This window comes from Zootermopsis nevadensis, unplaced genomic scaffold (assembly GCF_977971745.1).
Source record: "Zootermopsis nevadensis isolate Lab colony 2312 unplaced genomic scaffold, Znev_1.0 Znev_ptg000007l, whole genome shotgun sequence".
NCBI lineage: Eukaryota > Metazoa > Arthropoda > Insecta > Blattodea > Termopsidae > Zootermopsis > Zootermopsis nevadensis.
In genome coordinates this window covers 12,135,538-12,149,403 of record NW_028259139.1, presented here as the reverse complement: position 1 = coordinate 12,149,403, position 13,866 = coordinate 12,135,538, and the positions used below count along the sequence as shown (strand labels likewise).

General features: G+C 41.3%; 1 protein-coding gene and 1 long non-coding RNA gene across 3 annotated transcripts in view; one reads left to right on the top strand and one right to left on the bottom strand.

Moving 5' to 3' along the window:
* Positions 1-1,248, top strand: part of LOC147874613 (uncharacterized) — a 202,205-nt gene extending 200,957 nt beyond the window's left edge. The window contains exon 3 of the long non-coding RNA XR_015533933.1: positions 1,203-1,248. This is a non-coding gene — a long non-coding RNA (uncharacterized LOC147874613). The remainder of the gene's footprint in view (positions 1-1,202) is intronic.
* Positions 1-13,866, bottom strand: part of LOC110831782 (transcription factor hamlet) — a 189,529-nt gene that overhangs the window by 125,502 nt on the left and 50,161 nt on the right. The window lies entirely within an intron of this gene.

The window sequence follows — 13,866 nt, the reverse complement described above, 5'->3', positions numbered from 1 at the left end:
ACCGACGTTTCAGTTGTCCTGAACGGAACTAAACCGACAAGTGTGGCCGGATATAGGACAGTTTAGTTCCGTGCGCCGTGCAATATGAATCTGTGTGATGACGTAAACAAAGAAGTGCACAAACACACGCGGAAGACCTCTGGTTGGCTGCAAAATGACAGACCTCACTCAATGTGTGCTGGATACAAAGCGCTGCCCCCTGTGTTGGGGGAGGGGGTGCAGAAATGCGATGTTGATTGATAAAAGGGTATGGTCATAGTTTGTTTAATACTCTCTCATTCACCCACTCGCTTAACTGATGTGTTTGACAAAGTTTTGATTGACGTATGTTATTATGTGTGCATATTTCATGTATGTAAACGCAGTAAGCAATTTTGATTGGCAGATACAATGGTATGCACAGGCCCTGCAGAAGTCATCCATCCAGTAAAGCAGCCGTGTTCCGCCATAGCAAGGAATATAAAACAATCAACTGCAAATTTTCATCAGCTCAATCTGTGCTTATGCATGAACTGAAATGCTTTGCTAATCTACGATACTACGTTTAAAAATATTATTACAAGGCTCGAATAACCATAGCAACCGAAGAACAAAATTGATAGATTCCAATACGAATTGATTATCCATTGCATGTAAACAAAAGAGGCCTTGTTGGCGCCGCTTTGAAAGCAGGTAGCGAGATACACAGTAAATTGGGGAGGGGGTGTCGGTTTGTAGTTTGCACATGGACCAATACAGATTTTTTTTTATTTCTCTCCGTTCTTTTCGAAAAAAAAGATAAAAAAGAGCATACAAATCACATCATGTTGATCAAACGGTGTTTGATTGTAATGAAATACAGATATGAGCTAGTGGGCGTTTCGCTTCACGACCCACATTTATTTACAGGCCAACGTGGAGGATCCCCCCCCCCCCCCAACTAACAGCATGTACGAATTTTGTTAAAATATGATTGAATAAACTCGAACAAAAATACAATTAAAAGGAATACTTTAGGCAACGGGTGCTATGACCTTGCATCAGTTAGCGACCGAAATTAAACCGTAATGACGTCTGCCCAGTCGCGGAATTCAAGTTGCTGGTAACATTTTTGTTTATTAATACACAAAGCTCACGTTCGTTGCTGCGGTTTGCTAATGGAACAAGACCGGAAATGTACAATTCATGTCAGACTGACAGAGATCTGTTTTTTGTTCGGTCAGGGAAATCATATGAGAGAATTTCAACGAATGATGGACAAGAAGGGGAACGACCGTGGCCGATTTTAAGGTCCTGTGTTGGAAGAACCATGAAAAGGCTGTCACTATATCCGATGTGCACCATGCCGCTGTGTTAACCTGCTGGATACGTCTGTCTTGTTATGCCAGTAATTTAAACTCTGTGTGTGTGTGTGTGTGTGTGTGTGTGTTTGAGAGAGAGGGTTGTTACTGCTTTGACGCGTCGGGGGATGAGATCACGTGACGCAAAGCACTATCCACCCCCTCTCCTGCTCCTCCGCAGTTTTCAATATATCTCGCACGATGTTTAATTTTCGATCACAGACACCGAACTATCTGTCTTGTGTTTCCGCCTTGTTTTGACACAACACGGAAAATCTTCCGACCCTTATTTTAATCCCCCAACTTCAAGCAGTTGATATCCGTTACCAGCAGCAAAATAAGATTCTCTGCTTCCATTTAATATATGTCTGAAACAAATTGCTATGTGCAGCTACTTAATTCGAGTTGGCTGTTCCACACGTCGTCGTGTTATGTTAACTCTTAGGAAACAAAGCTGTTGTCCTTTAGCTTCCTGACATTTCATAAAATCATTTTATAAAATTCATAAGAGCTCTGCACATTATCCATAGTCAGATCAATCCAGTTCACACCTGCATACAGTATTTCCTTAGACCCATTTTAATATTATCTTTAATCCAATGCCATTTCTTTCAGGTAGTCTCATTCGTCCAGGTTTTCGGACTAAAATTTTGAACGAAACGATAATCTCTGCCGTATATTCTACATGCCCCACCCATCTCAACCTCATTAATTTTATTCTCCTAATAATATTTGGTGAAGGAAACAGAATATGATACTCTAAAACGTAAAAAAAAGATAAATGTAGACTGCAAGAGGAAACAGATCTGTGAGAAGTGTGGAAGGACGTCACAAAACCCAACACAAGTTAAAAGATTTTAAAACAGTTGCAAGATAAGCGTACGTAATTCTTAAAGTTTAATTTGGCATCACTCCGAAACTAAGGGGGAGGGGAGATGAGAACAATAATTCCTTACTTTAGTGTGTGCGGTGTTCATATATATAACAATATAATAATTCACAATTTATTTGTTTATTGTATATCGTATGAGAGAAATTTTATATAAATAGGCCTGTATTAAACATAACTAACTAACTAACTAGATGGCTTACCGAACCCGAAGGTTCATCACCGAATTAACCAAAGCCCTCCACCGGACCCTGTCCTGGGCCAACAAAATCCAGTTTCCTTCAACTCCTATCTCGGATAGATCCCGCCTGAGATTATCCTCCCATCTACGTCTAGGTCTCCCCAGCGGTCTCTTCCCTTCAGGTTTCCCAACCAGTACCCGGTGCACACCTCTTGTCCCATCCATGCGCGCTACATGTCCCGCCCATCTCACTCTTCTCGACTTAATCACCCTCACAATACTGGGGGAGCAGTACAGATTTTTAAGCTCGTCATTGTGCAGTTTTCTCCACGCCCCATCGTCTTCCCTCTTAGGCCCAAATATCCTCCTCAACACCCGATTCTCAAACACCTGCAATCTGTGTTCCTCCCTCTGAGTGAGAGACCATGTTTCGCACCCATACAAAACAACAGGCAAGATTATTGTTTTGTATACTTTAATTTTCAGGTTCTTAGAAATCAGACGGGAAGACAAAATATTTTGGACTGAGAAGTAGCAAGCATTTCCGGAATTTAGTCTCCTCCTAACTTCCTCACAAGTATCATTTTGATTTGTTATTGTTGTTCCCAAATATTTGAACTTTGTAACCCTTTCAAAGGATTTATTAGCTACCCTAAGATAATTTTGCCCGCCTGTCTTCTGATGACGAGATACTAACATGTACTTAGTTTTTTCTGAATTTACTTCCAGCCCCACTTGTCTACCAGCCTCTAGTAAAACTTCTGCGTTCCTCTTTATTGTATTTATATCGTCCCCCAATAAATTAACATCATCAGCATATGCCAATAGCTGATGTGTCCCGTTCAATTGCAAACCCTCCTGCCTACCTTGGACCTTCCTGATGGCGTATTCTAGCGCAAAGTTAAAGAGCAAGGGAGACAAAGCATCTCCTTGTTTTAGACCGTTCTTGATGAGGAATGTCTCAGATACATATTTACCTACTCGAATTTTGCTGCAGGTTTCATTTAAGCACATTTTTATTAGACCCACTAGCTTCTTTGGTATACCAAATTCAATAAGAATATTATATAGCACTTCTCTCTTCACAGAGTCATAGGCTTTTTTGAAATCTATAAATAACTGATGTACAGTCCCACCGAACTCCCATTTTTTCTCTAGTATCTGACGAATGCAAAAGATCTGATCAATCGTTGATCTGTTTCGTCTGAACCCACACTGATGATCCCCAATAGTTTCATTCGCATATGGGGTTAATCTTGCCAAAAGAATGTTGGATAGAATTTTGTATGAGGTTGATAGCAGCGATATTCCTCGGTAATTACCACACTCAGTCTTGTCCCCCTTCTTATAAATAGGAATAATTATGGATTCCTTCCATTGATGTGGCATCTCTTCCTTATCCCAAATTAACTGAATAAGCTTATGGATCCTCATATGCAACCCTTTGCCACCTGCTTTAATTAATTCGGCCGGAATCTGATCAATTCCTGGAGATTTATAACTTTTCAACTTCCCAATGGCTAGTTCCACTTCATCTAAGCTAGGTTCTGGCACCAACAGTTCAGCTGTATGCATTTTAATCTGTCTAATATCACCAGTATTATGAACATTTAAGAGCTCGCTAAAGAAATTTTTCCACCTATTCACAATTTTTATTGGATCTGCAAGCAAATTGCCACTATCATCCTTTACCAAATTAGTCTGGGGTTGATATCCTTTCTTAAAGTTATTAATGCCTCTGTACAGGTCTCTGATGTTTTTTTCCTTATTATTTGTCTCAAGTTCAGCAATTTTGCCCTTCAGGTATTCCCTTTTCTTAGTCCTAAAGGTTCTACTAGCCTCACGTCTCACGTTACATAGATTATCCGCATTTGTTTTGTTTGGGTTCTGCAACCATTGAAATTTTGTTTGCTTCCTTCGATCTATTAATTTTGAACATTCTTCATCAAACCACGGTTTATTTTGCTTTCTCCTGTAGTATCCTAGTTTCTCTTTTGCTGAAATTTTGATGCAGTTTCTGACATTTTCCCACTCCCTGTTGATGTCCACACTTTCATTATCCTCATTTGTCTCTAAAATTTGAAACCTATTCGAAATTTCAACTTGATATTGTTCCTTTGCCTCTCCCTCACTTAATTTTTTCAAATCAAATCTTTCTGTGTCAAAATTTTGTTTAGTTCGTCTACTTACTGAAAGCCGCTCCCTCACTTTTGCTACCACCAGATAATGATCAGTGTCGCAATCTGCTCCTCTGAATGATCTCACATCAATTACATTTGTCTGCCTTCTCTTATCTACTAAAACATGATCTATTTGATTGTGTGTTCTGCCATCTGGGGAAGTCCAAGTGTATTTATGAACATCACGGTGTGGAAATTTTGTACTTTTTACAATTAAATCTTTTGACGTAGCGAAGGTCACTGCTCTGACGCCATTATCATTACTAAGTGCATGGAGACTCTCGCTGCCTATTGTGGGTTTGAAGACATCCTCCCTCCCAATTTTTGCATTGAAATCTCCTAGCAGAATTTTCATGTGATACTTGCCAAATGTATCAAATACTGATTCCAATTCTTCATAAAAGCTATCCTTGATATCATCGCTTTTGTCTTCAGTTGGGGCATGAACATTAAGGACAATGATGTCGCACCAACGTCCTTCCAAAATTACGTAAGACAACCTGTCACTAACAAATTCTACTCTCTTAACTGCTGCCCTAATTCTGCTATGAACAAAAAAACCCGTCCCTAGCTGATGATTGTCATTCCCCTTTCCATAGAAAAATGTAAAATTGTCCACTGGGATCGTGCCCTCCCCCTCCCATCGCACTTCCTGCACTGCCACTAAGTCTAACTTATAATTCCCTAATTCCCTACACACTGATTTCAGTGCCCCAGCCCTATAGAGGCTCCTAATGTTCCAGGTACCAAATCTCATGTCCTTTTTCAATTGCCGTGGTCGTGCCAAAGAGTCCGTCCTGATCCGAGGCTTGGTTGATTTTTTCGTAACACATATTTTTTTTTTTTAAAGGTGAAAGGTTGTTAGCCCTACACCCAACCCCCAACCTGGAGGACCAGGGTATCACTCTTAGTCTAGCGCATCTCCTTAGACCTGTCCGGCTTGGGTGACCCTACCATGAGCCGAAGCTCAGGCCGGCATAGCCCTAAGGGTCATTTGAGCACGCAAGCCTCCTCACCCGGCAGATTGCCTTCGACAAGGTGGTGATACCTTCGAGAAGGCTGTATTAAACATAACTTTTTTAATTTATAAGTGAGGCAACTATCCCCGAATTACCCCCAAATAAAAGTAACTGAATATACCACGTGCAAAGAATGGGAGGTACAAGATCGATCACGTTCTAAGTATAAATAAACGTTTGATGGTTTCTGTAAACGCGGCCCTACCGGATTTGGGTCTTCGACGGAAGACACGAGAAATTCTACGAAAATGAGACAAGTTTTATTCCACACAGAGCAGGAAAAGTGACTCACAAAAATATCCACGGCTTTTCCGCGCTCAAAAGAGTTGTATTGCCAAAACCGCTTACACGAGATGACGTCACACTGAGCTCCATTCTCTTTCCGCCAAAAATTAACTGCAGAGCCAAAATCCCTCTGCTGCCATGGAGGTGCACATGGGGAGTTAAGGAAAGACATCCACATATTCCTAACCTCGGCACTAAATGGGGATGAGTAGTCAGCTTCACATTCCATCCGTTTTAACCCTTGTTAAGCAGCCCCTGGTACCCCAAGGCAAGGAGGCAGGGTGGACTCCAGAAGAACTGAATCCAGTGGTGACAAAGTTAAAATCCGTACCCCTGCCGGGACTCGAATCCCGGCGTGCAACCCCACCGGATAATTTCACGTTTAACAGAGACGCGATTGAGGCCCTGAGTGAGTATCTTTGAAAGTGTTCACGTGTTTTCGTGGACACACGACAGCCAGTAACACAGAAGAATGTGCGCAGTGCCCTGCCATTACATCTTTACAGTTGCTAGGCGCCTCTTTGCTGCACATCAAACTCCCTCGCAACATAATTACCCATCCCATCTCCCCCCCCCCCAAACACCAACCCCTTAGTAACAAACCTAGTCTGAGGAGGTCACGTGACCGCATATTAGCCAAATGACATGAAGGGGAGAGAGACCTGGGTTTGCTTTTATCTCAACGATGCCACAACACCCCCACCCACCCCTTCCTCACATACCCCCACACACACACACACCCTCAATTTTCTACCGTGGTACGCACGGTTTGATAAACTAAGGACAGAAGGGAAAATTATTTTCTGAAAGTTTTCGGATTTCTGATCAAGCATGATATTCAGGTTAGTGTCGGATGTTATCCGGTTCGAATCTCGACTGGTTTTCTGGGTGTCATACCCCAGAAACCAACATCTTCTGGGATGTAGAATCATGTAATCTGGCAGACATTGAACGAATTTTAAGAGTAGCTTACTATCTTTATCGCCTGATGATGGAGGCACCAAGTTTCTCGAAGCGTCGTTGAATATCTACTAGAACACAATGCGCTACATGCCAAACTACAGTCATCTTCACACTCCTTACCATGAGAACCTCAAATCTCTCTCGCAGTACTCGGTATAACTGATGACTCAAGTTAGGGTAGTTTAATTAGTAATTACTGCACCACCAATTATTACAGTTCTAGCCAATACTACTAATTTTTAACACTGCATCAATCATCAGGATAAAAACCAACTAATAGATCATTGATTCTGAATGATAAATTTGGAAGGATGTTGAAAGAATCGGTCGTGACCTATTTCAGCGATGTCATCATATATCTTTCTTTTTAATACCGACAAATTTATTAAAGAAAACTTCCGGGACAGCCAGTCTTCGAACTAGGAACTCCAGATTACGAATCAGGTGTGCGAAATAATGTTACGTTGTCCTTCACCACCCTAAGTGCACCTCATGTCCTGATAGCCCGCCCGTCAGTGCTTTAAGAAGGCTTGAAGTGTGACATCGAAATGCGATCACATGAAATCATTTTTCATATTCTCGCTGCACCTTTCAGCTCTCATACAGTAACGGACGTACGTGTGCTGCGTATGTGAACAGAGGAAAACAGACATGGCGTTTTTTACACTCGCAGCAATACAGTAACACTGACGACATTGAAAATAAAATTTTGAAAGAATAAGCTAAATAAACGTAGGGAAAAAGCCGGTAAGAAAGAGGGGCAGAAGGAGATAATAGAAGATAAAATTAATACAAAAGTAACGAAGCGGTAAAGAATAAGAAGATAAATGATGGTAGAAACAAAGAGACCGTTAAATAATGTTAATAAAATGATCGCAGAATTGTATTTAGAAATCATTGGGTTGCGAAGTGTCCAAAATTTTATATGAATTTCTACTCAAAGGATACAGACAGAAATGCACAGCCGTGTTACTGCCAGTTGTGGCTGGAAGTTGGCTGATTGGACAGTTCGTCTTACTTAGAATTGTCTTTCCGCTATGTTCAGTACCTCACTGTGAACGAACGCTAAATTGCAAGTAGAATCGTATTTTCAATTACGAAGTATGGAGTTCTAATCTCTGCCGAGATACCGACCGTCCTCCCTGAAGTCTTGTGTATCTCAGGGGATATTCTGGGATAGGAGCTTAAAACAGGTCACGGACTTCCACGACGTTTGAAATTCACATTTCATAATATCACACAACATTTTATATAACCAAAGTAACTGAGAAAGAGTCGTGAAATGGGAAAAGAAAAACATTTTCTCTTTGCAATTTTTTGTTCTTGTGAGCGACTAATTGCTCGTAAAACGTATAAAACTTTGCACGTGTATTATTTTAACATGTGCGCTGTAGGGTGAAGTGGGGAGATTAAGCCCATAAGTTCTTGAAGCAGGTCGAACGCTTTTGAAACAATTACTAATACGTAAAGTGGTGTGGGGGTATAACGACCGTTTAACTCACGATGACACTTCACAGCCCGGTCCTTCAGATACATGTGTGTAACAAACCGATCGGTTTCATTGTGTGGAAACTGTGGACTTGAATGCGCACTTAGCAATGCGCACTGCGCACAGACAGCGTGCGTTACCCGGCCCCTGCGTCTCTGTTCTAAATATATTCAATTGCATCGGTTGTTACACTGAATGACAAGATGGCTGTATGGATGATTAATTTGAAATTGCGACGTTCGTCATGGAATTCGAATGCGGGATGACACGAAGTAGGAGTGATGGACGCTGCACCGCCATCTTGGGCTGGTTGCATCGTGTGACGTTAAACAGTCTGAGTAACATATATGGCAAGGTATCACATAAGTTTCATTGCAGGCACAGACAATTGAGGGTAGCACTGTGCGGAGAGGTCGGTAATGCAGTAGGCTGCTCTGTGTGCTTTCAACCAGGCCTTTCCAGAACGCTGGACAATAAACAGAATCAGTTTTCCTTCTTATTATTAATATTATTTATGAACGGAGTCAGTTTATTACAAAGGCTGACTGATATGGCATCGAATGAGATTGGACGATAATAATTAATTAAGAGTTTAAGAGTAAGTTGGGATTTGTAAAGAAGCGGTCGTGCCTATTCCAAGACATGATTAACATTCTCGCTAAAAGACTGAGGACAACAGCGAAATCCATCTCATGATGGCTATTAAACCGACATAGATTCGAACTGGCTGTCTCCCGAATATAAATTTACCACTACATTAGTCTGTTCAGTGACGATGGGGTAATATGCTCTTGTAAGTAAATTTATATATGATTCAGAAATAATTGTGGATTCTGTACGAAATGTATCCGATTTTAAATAAGATTTAAGTGGTGTATGAGTATACTACAATTCCATATCTTCTTTACGCCACACCACTGAGGATGAATTCAGCAGGGACACTAAGCGAATAAAAAATGCAACAATCTTATCAAAGGCAACAATGTTCTCCATGGTCATTGCAAGGATGTGAACCAAGGTCACTGTCGTAATAGTGCAATCCAAGGTCATTGTTGCAACAATACGATGAGGAACGCGAGCTATGGACGACCGTACATCACCTCCGCCAAAGCGTGGAGAACACTTAAAAACTATTGACCTTCTGTGCCAAGACTCCATAAAGGCTGACAGACGTAGAGCACCGAAAACGTTCTTTGTTTATTCGCCAGCTTCACGCTTAGGCCGCCTTTTCTCCCGATGCGTACAGGATAGGAAATTAAATGTGCAACGTAAACGCTATGCCGTAGACAAAATTCTCGGCGCTACCAGGAATCAAAACGCGGTCTCCCAGCAGGTTGCACGTGAGTGAACTACCATCACTGAGTTATTTAGTATTTATTCTGTATACTTTTTAAGCATGCACAAGAGCAGACCACTATCACGCGCCCCGCGGTCGGTTCATGTAATGACGGAATAGACATAGTTATTGGTGATTACAAAATTTACAAGCCCCCATGAATATTCTTGTTACAACGTTAAACATTACATCATTTAACAAGTTGCATTAAGGGACCAGCAGTTTCATCTAAATTAAAACTTGCCCTCAGTTTGCGTCATGATTGTTAGCCCCCCCCCCCCCCGCCACCACCCCACCTGTTTATTCTACGCAGCCAGTGTGCGCGGAATGACCGGTAATCATGTTTCCGCGCTTATTTACAGATTGTGGAAAGTGTAAAATGTGTTTGGACCCTATAAATGTCCCACAGAGACCCCCATCAAAAATTAATAAGTGACGTTGACGAGATAATAATACAAGCCCATATGGGGCAAACAAAACGTTGGGTTGACAATCATAAACATAATTAGTCTCCGACAGTTTAGAAATAAATAAAAGTTTCATCAGAGCGATTCCTCTTAGAGGCTAACGAACACACTAGTCTGCGAGCAACACAGGCATAACGCACGGGATGTCGTAAATAAACTTCGTATAGCCATCACTCGTTTATTGTTGAATTAATACTTCGTTATGTCTTATTATAAGTGTCCCAGTTACTTTGTCCGTGTCAGATCGAGAACTTTGTTTTACTTAACCAAGTTTCTGCTGCAGGCCCGAAGGATCAACCCCACTAATACCATAATCTGCCACTGGACATTATCCATCTCACAACCTATATTCCGAACATTTATCTTAATGTTATCTTATAATTTAATTCTTAGTCTTACAAGTGGACTTCTTTCAAGGTGTGAAAGTTTTTTGGTTTTTACGGCATTGAAGATGATGACGAACTTCTTGGTTCTGGCGCCGTGTTTTCTCTCACACGTGTATGCCGACGTTTCGGAGATACATACTGTCTCAGGATTGAAGTGGCGATACTGAGAAGTGGAGGAATTAAAATAGGTTTTGAGGTAGGGATGGCTGAGGAAGTGGGGCAGTTGAGAAAAGACAAATTCTTTTGGTATTTCCTATGTCCTCTTTCCTTGCTACTTGCCCAGCCCATCTACTCCTGCCTCGTATACTTCACTGCCCCACTAACATTGGAAGATCTATACAAGCCATCAAGTTCCTCTCTGTGAAGTATCCCTATCTGTTGACTGCCTACATTTCTTTGTTTCAAATGCACTTCCTTAAAAGGTAAGAGACCAGCTTTCAAACCCACACACGACAACATATGAAGCAGTTTTGCAGTTCACTTACGTCTTAATGCACTGTCAATCCTGACCAGCCGATCTAAACTCACGTCGTATTTTATAAATAGCTTGTGTTTAAATCAGAATCAACGAACGGAATAAAATCAAAATATGAAATAGTTCAATGACTCACGACGCACTTGTGCCCTCAGAACAGGACATGACGCCGAGAAATTTTATTCATGTAATAAATTTCTCGGATGCATCTATAGAATGCGCCAGCCAAAAGAAATGTTACGAGTAACTGCGAACAGTTTAAGAAACAAACATCAAATGATGTCATACTCCCAATTACACAGAGGAATCTCAGAGGGCAAAAAACAGGAGTTGAGCGTATTTATGAAAACGTTTATACGTTACAAGCTACCTTACTCATTTAATTGACACATTAAATTATTTTAAGAACCGGATGTTCATGCCACATTTGAAAATGGCCGTCACTGAGGTGCCTTAGCTCCTGGCAAATTTCGATTGTTCTAGGGGAAGATGGGGCAGTTGCACCCCCCCTTCCGTAACATTTCTCCAGAATTCACAGAACGCTTGCGTGGACAAACGAATTAGTCTGAGACCATTCCGTTGGCTCTCTCAAGCTTTGTGCTTTTCAAAACACTGAGGATTGAGGCAGACTGGTCGTAAGACAGAAGACCGCTTGAGTCTGGGTGTCTTCTGTTCTCCGCCACAGTCTGGACCACGTACCCTACACATCGACTAGGAGGGGTAAAGCGGCCGAAGCGTGAAGTTGGCGACTTATCTAAACCTTGTGAAGAGATAATAATATGTGGAGATTAATCTCCACCACCTTTTCGCCTTCACATAATAGTAATTACGCATGAGATTAAATTTTTTTACTCTACCTAAGTAAAAGAATAGTTCTACAAATTACGTTGAAAATGTGTAAGAAATATTTAGAATTAGGGATGAAGTCGGTGAACGATTTACGATATTATACTTCATAACGATAAATATAGCAAGTTAAAACGAATAACTTAGTGAGATAATAGTTTGTTTACCTGTAATGTTAGGATAGTGAAATTTCGATTATTGCCTAAACTAGCTTTGGTGGCGAAACGAGGAATAAATACAGATATTTGGTGGTAAAACCTCTCGGAAAATGAAGAGTTTGAAGGATAACGTTAATATGGATGCTAAGAAACAACCCAGTTGCAAATGGCCCCAGCTTGCTGGAATAAATTCGCATTTGCCACGAATAACCCGAGCCTAACATTGCATCGGACATTAACGACCACATCACTGCTTTCTTCTGTGTCGTGACAAGAATTCTGCTCGTTGCAAGCCGTTGTCTTTGTTCCAAAAGCACTTAATGGTTCATAAGTGTGGAAGAAAGAAGAACAAAATGAAAATGAGAAGTGGAATGAATGCTTCCGGCAATGCGCAAATAAATCTTGACAGTAATATCGTCTGGGGCTTGGACCTTTTCCCAATGCTTCTAGTCAATATTTCAGTAGCACTGCGCGGTGCCAAGTCATATTCAGGGCAAATGCTTAGCTTGTGAGGGGGGAGGAGGGTTGCCAGAGAAGGGAAACTAAAAAACACAAGACTCGACTCGGAAATAATTCCATGGAACACCGTCTTCGGCTCCTTCGGAAGTTAACATTCGCCCAAATGGTAAACAGTGGACAGGCATTTTATGTAACCAGAAGGTTAATTATGGTTTTCATCCTGAGTCAGGTAAATAGATTTCACAACAGAATACCCTGTTGCTTTATAATTTATAATAAATCAATTTTGTCGCCAATGCACCGGGCCTTTCAAGGGGCCCTATCTCTCCGCGTCTTCTGACCAAAATTCTGTAAGCATTTCTCATCTCTCCAATGGCGTTGGTGAAAAGTACAAATTATCAGGTTCTTCATTATGCATCTTTCTCCATCCTATTGTTACTACATCTCCTTTTTGGGTCCAAATATTCTCCTCATCATCCTGTTCCGTTCAATACGTTTTGTTCCTTCAATATAAGAGATCACGTTCCACTCCCATACAAAACAACAGGTAAAAGCATAATTGTGTTTCAGTATTTTGATTCTAACACAGAATTTAGAGTTATTTAATATTTAGACCTGAAATCAAATCGAAGTATCCGTATTATTTTTTTTTAATATACTCGCACACAGGTTTGTTTAATAACTTTTGCGTCAATGTAAACGAGCACTTTTCATAACGGGGAATCGAACACCTGTCATTTAGCTCGCCTCATTATATCTTTGTATTCTTGAATGTTAAGCAAAGTTTCCTTAAGCAATTTTTTCAAAACACTTCACCCCCTCCATAAACACGACATCAAATGGTCTGCTTACTAAAGAAGAAAAGAGTGGCTCGCCGTTTCCAAGGTAACGGGTCGTGTTGCGTCGTCCAAGCTGGCGGACGTCATGACCCCAGACTGAACTCAGCTCTTCTAGCAAGAACAACGCACAAATTAGACCACGGAACGTGCTCGGGGCTGCATTCCATCAGCCCGGCCCTCCCACTGCGCGGTACCAGGGAAGCATTTCCCCGCCGCCTCAGGATGTTGAGTTCTGAGTGTCCAATAAACCGTAACTTTATTAAAAGATGTCTCGGGCAGCATCCAGTTTCGCTCGCCTGGAACATTCATGCACACTTTAACCGTCGTGAAGAACGCGGTTTGCCAGTTCAGCTTTGTCGGCTCGTAACACGCAGACTGAATTCACGACTCCGAACGTGAGATTTGAGGTGTTCACGGTGGTGGAGCTGATGATATTGTTCTTCAGCCCTGAAGATGGAGACAGTATTTCCCTCCGAAACGTTGACATCTTCGACGCTACACGGAATAATAATTCACTGAATACGGAGTTGATATTATCTTAAAGTAACTGCAAAATTGTCCCTCTTCTTAATTAA